Consider the following 7,751-nt stretch of genomic DNA (forward strand, 5'->3'; position numbering starts at 1 on the left):
TGTATACTGCTATATTACTATAATACTGCTGTATTACTATATTACTGCTGTATTACTATAATACTGCTATATTACTATAATACTGCTGTATTACTATAATACTGCTATATTACTATAATACTGCTGTATTACTATAATACTGCTGTATTACTATAATACTGCTGTATACTGCTATATTACTATAATACTGCTGTATTACTATAATACTGCTGTATTACTATATTACTGCTGTATTACTATAATACTGCTATATTACTATAATACTGCTGTATTACTATAATACTGCTATATTACTGTAATACTGCTATATTACTGTAATACTGCTGTATTACTATAATACTGCTGTATTACTATAATACTGCTGTATTACTATAATACTGCTGTATTACTGTAATACTGCTGTATTACTATAATACTGCTGTATTACTGTAATACTGCTGTATTACTATAATACTGCTATATTACTATAATACTGCTGTATTACTATAATACTGCTATATTACTATAATACTGCTATAATACTATAATACTGCTGTATTACTATAATACTGATATATTACTATAATACTGATATATTACTATAATACTGCTATATTACTATAATACTGCTATATTACTATAATACTGCTATAATACTATAATACTGCTGTATTACTATAATACTGCTGTATTACTGTAATGTAAAGATGAATGTCCCATAATGAGGCTTTAATGATGTCAATAGTCAGAGAATTGAACTCATAACCTCATGTAACAAGGCGAGGCACGTTCAAATTACATCTTTGTAGCACATTGGACTTATTTAATCAAACGTTTAACTTCACAATGTTCATCAAAATAAGTACAGAAATATATGAATATGTTTTGATTTTCAGAGCAGCAAAAATGACATAAGTTTCAGTTTTATTGCATCAGAAATGACCAAAGTGAAACTGACCTCGAGCCAACAGCTCTCTCCTCATGTACTTTACTTCACATTACTGCATTATTGTATATGTTTATAGTAAGAGCAATAGTAAAGATGCATTTCTCTCAATACTTTTCTGTTATTAGAGTGGAAGTGATTTGATTGGTAATGACGGTGAGTTTGAGTCCTCGTGAAGCTCTAACTGCTCTTCTAGTGTCGCTTTAAGGTTAGCGGCGAAACGTCTCTCCACCCGTATTTCTAACTAACATCGGGATTTAATTAAAACATTCACCACCTTCTTCGCCCGTGGCTGCTGTGTCGCCAGTATCAATATTTTGTTGTATTTCAGAAAGAAACGATGACATTTTAACCATTCGTATCTCCGGTTTACACGGTTTGTTTTCACCCAAAAGGGGGCGTGGCCGCAGCGCTAGCCCAAAAGCGTAGCATAGAAACTCGTTAAATTTGCGCTCAGATTTCTCGCCATCTACAGTGGACACAGAATGGCCGCCGCGTGTTCGTTGGCCGACGCCCGGGGGCAGCATTCTCCGGACTCGGCGAACGCTCGACACAAACGCTGCAGAACTTGGACGTTTTTTTCTCCCGCCGAACGCAGGCCCCGCCCCCTCGTCCCATTGTGAAAATACATTGTCTTTGTTATCGTTTTTGTCTTTCTTTATCATAATAAGACGGTATAGTCGCGCACAAAAAACATTTCACATTGCCAAATAAAAAGAAAGAAAGAAAGAAAGGGCCAGGGTTTCTCAGGAGAGTTTGTTGTAGGGTCGATGTCGGCAAATGATCCTCCCCGAGCCAGCAGGGGGCGACGACGGGCACTTCAAACGCCCCAAAACACACATTTAACCATCACTTACTTACAAAGACTATCAATAATGTGAAATTGTTCTGCTTTATCCTCGATGTGGGAGACGTCCTCACGTTTTAGACTCCCCACTTGATGATGACGATATAAAAAGAAAATACTAAGGCTTCATCTTCTACTTATGTTTTCGTTATAACACAGACGAAAACTACTTCTGTGTAACTTTTCTGGTGGCGGCTGTAGCACCGCACTTGTTTCCCAGGAGTGAATGTTACACAGTATTGAATTAAACGTATCTATCTAGCGTTTCGTTATGAGCGTTTTTATTTATCGCTCGAAAATGCCTTGAAAAACAGACTTTAAATCCAAATCCAGACAAAAGGAGTGACGTGTTTTCTCCTTTTGTGTTGTTCTTCCAGACTTTGAGCCCGTACGGTCGCCGTCGGGCGTCACTGAACGACCTCGTGGAGCGTTTGTCGTCTTTAGCGGATCATTTCTCGGGCCTGTCCCTGTCTCCGGACCCTCGGAATCCCAAACGGCCCCTTCCAAACTACCTGTGCCACCTCTGCTTCAGCAGGGGCCACTACGTCAAGGACTGTCCACAGGTGAGGCTCTGTCCACAGGTGAGGCTCTGTCCACAGGTGAGGCTCTGTCCACAGGTGAGACTCTGTCCACAGGTGAGGCTCTGTCCACATGTGAGTCGCTGTCCACAGGTGAGACGCTGTCCACAGGCGAGACGCTGTCCACAGGTGAGACTCTGTCCACAGGTGAGACGCTGTCCACGAGTGAGTCGCTGTCCACAGGTGAGACTCTGTCCACAGGTGAGGCTCTGTCCACAGGTGAGACTCTGTCCACAGGTGAGACTCTGTCCACAGGTGAGGCTCTGTCCACATGTGAGTCGCTGTCCACAGGTGAGACGCTGTCCACAGGTGAGACGCTGTCCACAGGTGAGACGCTGTCCACGAGTGAGTCGCTGTCCACAGGTGAGGCTCTGTCCACAGGTGAGGTTCTGTCCACATGTGAGTCGCTGTCCACAGGTGAGACACTGTCCACAGGTGAGACGCTGTCCACGAGTGAGTCACTGTCCACAGGTGAGGCTCTGTCCACAGGTGAGGCTCTGTCCACAGGTGAGGCTCTGTCCACAGGTGAGACGCTGTCCACAGGTGAGACTCTGTCCACAGGTGAGACGCTCTCCACAGGTGAGACGCTGTCCACAGGTGAGACGCTCTCCACAGGTGAGACACTGTCCACAGGGGAAACGCTGTCCACAGGTGAGACGCTGTCCACAGGTGAGACGCTGTCCACAGGTGAGACGCTGTCCACAGGTGAGGCTCTGTCCACAGGTGAGACGCTGTCCACAGGTGAGGCTCTGTCCACAGGTGAGACTCTGTCCACAGGTGAGACTCTGTCCACAGGTGAGACACTGTCCACAGGTGAGACTCTGTCCACAGGTGAGACACTGTCCACAGGTGAGGCTCTGTCCACAGGTGAGACACTGTCCACAGGTGAGGCTCTGTCCACAGGTGAGACGCTGTCCACAGGTGAGACACGGTCCACAGGTGAGACACTGTCCACAGGTGAGACACTGTCCACAGGTGAGACTCTGTCCACAGGTGAGACACTGTCCACAGGTGAGGCTCTGTCCACAGGTGAGACACTCATGTGACTCATGTCATAGCCATGATAAATAATATAATCTATAAATAATATAATATAAATTGAATATATATCTATATCAAAAAGAAAAACCTACTTTTGTCAAGGTTTTGTCTTGTTTTTCACTTGTGGCATGTTTTGTACTGTTACATTTTATAATGTTCAAATGAATAAAATAAAGTTGAAACATTTTGCTATTTTATTTTGGCATCAGATGCAATGACCAAAGTCTGCCGCCTGTAAACATCAGACTCTGTTCCTGGGACTTTTGGAACGTTTGAAAAGAATGGAAACTGAAACTTAATCTATGCATGAGCAGCTTTTGGACGACGTTCTGATGCGTGTGATCCACATACATCAAGACGACTCGCTCAGGACAGAATGGTAGAATTGGTTGTTTACGTGTCACATGTTCATATCTTTCATATCTCTGTCATTACCGTCCACGAGAAACAGAAACTGGGACAAAGTTCAAACGTCTTCTCTGTTTTGTCACCACGGCACAAAGGACTAAACCAGGACTAAACAGGGACTAAACCAGGACTAAACAGGGACTAAACCAGGACTAAACAGGGACTAAACCAGGACTAAACAGGGACTAAACCGGGACTAAACAGGGACTAAACAGGGACTAAACAGGGACTAAACCAGGACTAAACAGGGACTAAACCAGGACTAAACCAGGACTAAACCAGGATTAAACCAGGACTAAACAGGGACTAAACCAGGACTAAACAGGGACTAAACCAGGATTAAACAGGGACTAAACCAGGACTAAACAGGGACTAAACCAGGACTAAACAGGGACTAAACCGGGACTAAACAGGGACTAAACCGGGACTAAACCAGGACTAAACAGGGACTAAACCAGGACTAAATAGGGACTAAACCAGGATTAAACAGGGACTAAACCAGGACTAAACCAGGACTAAACAGGGACTAAACCAGGACTAAACAGGGACTAAACCGGGACTAAACAGGGACTAAACCGGGACTAAACAGGGACTAAACCAGGATTAAACAGGGACTATACCAGGACTTAACAGGGACTAAACCAGGATTAAACAGGGACTAAACCAGGACTAAACCAGGACTAAACAGGGACTAAACCAGGACTAAACCGGGACTAAACCAGGACTAAACAGGGACTAAACCAGGACTAAACAGGGACTAAACCAGGACTAAACAGGGACTAAACCGGGACTAAACAGGGACTAAACCAGGACTAAACCAGGACTAAACCAGGATTAAACCAGGACTAAACAGGGACTAAACCAGGACTAAACAGGGACTAAACCAGGATTAAACAGGGACTAAACCGGGACTAAACAGGGACTAAACCAGGACTAAACAGGGACTAAACCGGGACTAAACAGGGACTAAACCGGGACTAAACCAGGACTAAACAGGGACTAAACCAGGACTAAATAGGGACTAAACCAGGATTAAACAGGGACTAAACCAGGACTAAACCAGGACTAAACAGGGACTAAACCAGGACTAAACAGGGACTAAACCGGGACTAAACAGGGACTAAACCGGGACTAAACAGGGACTAAACCAGGATTAAACAGGGACTATACCAGGACTTAACAGGGACTAAACCAGGATTAAACAGGGACTAAACCAGGACTAAACCAGGACTAAACAGGGACTAAACCAGGACTAAACCGGGACTAAACCAGGACTAAACAGGGACTAAACCAGGACTAAACCGGGACTAAACAGGGACTAAACCAGGACTAAACAGGGACTAAACCAGGACTAAACAGGGACTAAACCAGGACTAAACAGGGACTAAACCAGGACTAAACAGGGACTAAACCGGGACTAAACAGGGACTAAACAGGGACTAAACCAGGACTAAACAGGGACTAAACCAGGACTAAACAGGGACTAAACCAGGACTAAACAGGGACTAAACCAGGACTAAACCAGGACTAAACCAGGATTAAACCAGGACTAAACAGGGACTAAACCAGGACTAAACAGGGACTAAACCAGGATTAAACAGGGACTAAACCAGGACTAAACAGGGACTAAACCAGGACTAAACAGGGACTAAACCGGGACTAAACAGGGACTAAACCGGGACTAAACCAGGACTAAACAGGGACTAAACCAGGACTAAATAGGGACTAAACCAGGATTAAACAGGGACTAAACCAGGACTAAACCAGGACTAAACAGGGACTAAACCAGGACTAAACAGGGACTAAACCGGGACTAAACAGGGACTAAACCGGGACTAAACAGGGACTAAACCAGGATTAAACAGGGACTATACCAGGACTTAACAGGGACTAAACCAGGATTAAACAGGGACTAAACCAGGACTAAACCAGGACTAAACAGGGACTAAACCAGGACTAAACCGGGACTAAACCAGGACTAAACAGGGACTAAACCAGGACTAAACCGGGACTAAACAGGGACTAAACCAGGACTAAACAGGGACTAAACCAGGACTAAACCAGGACTAAACAGGGACTAAACAGGGACTAAACCAGGACTAAACCAGGACTAAACCAGGATTAAACAGGGACTAAACCAGGACTAAACCGGGACTAAACCGGGACTAAACCGGGACTAAACCAGGACTAAACAGGGACTAAACCAGGACTAAACCAGGACTAAACAGGGACTAAACCAGGACTAAACCAGGACTAAACCAGGACTAAACCGGGACTAAACCAGGACTAAACAGGGACTAAACCAGGACTAAACCAGGACTAAACCAGGACTAAACAGGGACTAAACCAGGACTAAACCAGGACTAAACCAGGACTAAACCAGGACTAAACAGGGACTAAACCAGGACTAAACCAGGACTAAACCAGGACTAAACCAGGACTAAACAGGGACTAAACCAGGACTAAACAGGGACTAAACCAGGACTAAACAGGGACTAAACCAGGACTAAACCGGGACTAAACCAGGACTAAACAGGGACTAAACCAGGACTAAACCGGGACTAAACAGGGACTAAACCAGGACTAAACAGGGACTAAACCAGGACTAAACCAGGACTAAACAGGGACTAAACAGGGACTAAACCAGGACTAAACCAGGACTAAACCAGGACTAAACAGGGACTAAACCAGGACTAAACCGGGACTAAACCGGGACTAAACCGGGACTAAACCAGGACTAAACAGGGACTAAACCAGGACTAAACCAGGACTAAACAGGGACTAAACCAGGACTAAACCAGGACTAAACCAGGACTAAACCGGGACTAAACCAGGACTAAACAGGGACTAAACCAGGACTAAACCAGGACTAAACCAGGACTAAACAGGGACTAAACCAGGACTAAACCAGGACTAAACCAGGACTAAACCAGGACTAAACAGGGACTAAACCAGGACTAAACCAGGACTAAACCAGGACTAAACCAGGACTAAACAGGGACTAAACCAGGACTAAACAGGGACTAAACCAGGACTAAACAGGGACTAAACCGGGACTAAACAGGGACTAAACAGGGACTAAACAGGGACTAAACCAGGACTAAACAGGGACTAAACCAGGACTAAACCAGGACTAAACCAGGATTAAACCGGGACTAAACAGGGACTAAACCAGGACTAAACAGGGACTAAACCAGGATTAAACAGGGACTAAACCAGGACTAAACAGGGACTAAACCAGGACTAAACAGGGACTAAACCGGGATTAAACACGGACTAAACCGGGACTAAACCAGGACTAAACAGGGACTAAACCAGGACTAAATAGGGACTAAACCAGGATTAAACAGGGACTAAACCAGGACTAAACCAGGACTAAACAGGGACTAAACCAGGACTAAACAGGGACTAAACCGGGACTAAACAGGGACTAAACCGGGACTAAACAGGGACTAAACCAGGATTAAACAGGGACTATACCAGGACTTAACAGGGACTAAACCAGGATTAAACAGGGACTAAACCAGGACTAAACCAGGACTAAACAGGGACTAAACCAGGACTAAACCGGGACTAAACCAGGACTAAACAGGGACTAAACCAGGACTAAACCGGGACTAAACAGGGACTAAACCAGGACTAAACAGGGACTAAACCAGGACTAAACAGGGACTAAACCAGGACTAAACAGGGACTAAACCAGGACTAAACAGGGACTAAACCGGGACTAAACAGGGACTAAACAGGGACTAAACCAGGACTAAACAGGGACTAAACCAGGACTAAACAGGGACTAAACCAGGACTAAACAGGGACTAAACCAGGACTAAACCAGGACTAAACCAGGATTAAACCAGGACTAAACAGGGACTAAACCAGGACTAAACAGGGACTAAACCAGGATTAAACAGGGACTAAACCAGGACTAAACAGGGACTAAACCAGGACTAAA

This window comes from Eucyclogobius newberryi, unplaced genomic scaffold (genome assembly GCF_026437365.1).
Source record: "Eucyclogobius newberryi isolate DKJ021-1_F unplaced genomic scaffold, fEucNew1.0.hap1 SCAF_20, whole genome shotgun sequence".
Taxonomy (NCBI): Eukaryota; Metazoa; Chordata; class Actinopteri; order Gobiiformes; family Gobiidae; genus Eucyclogobius; species Eucyclogobius newberryi.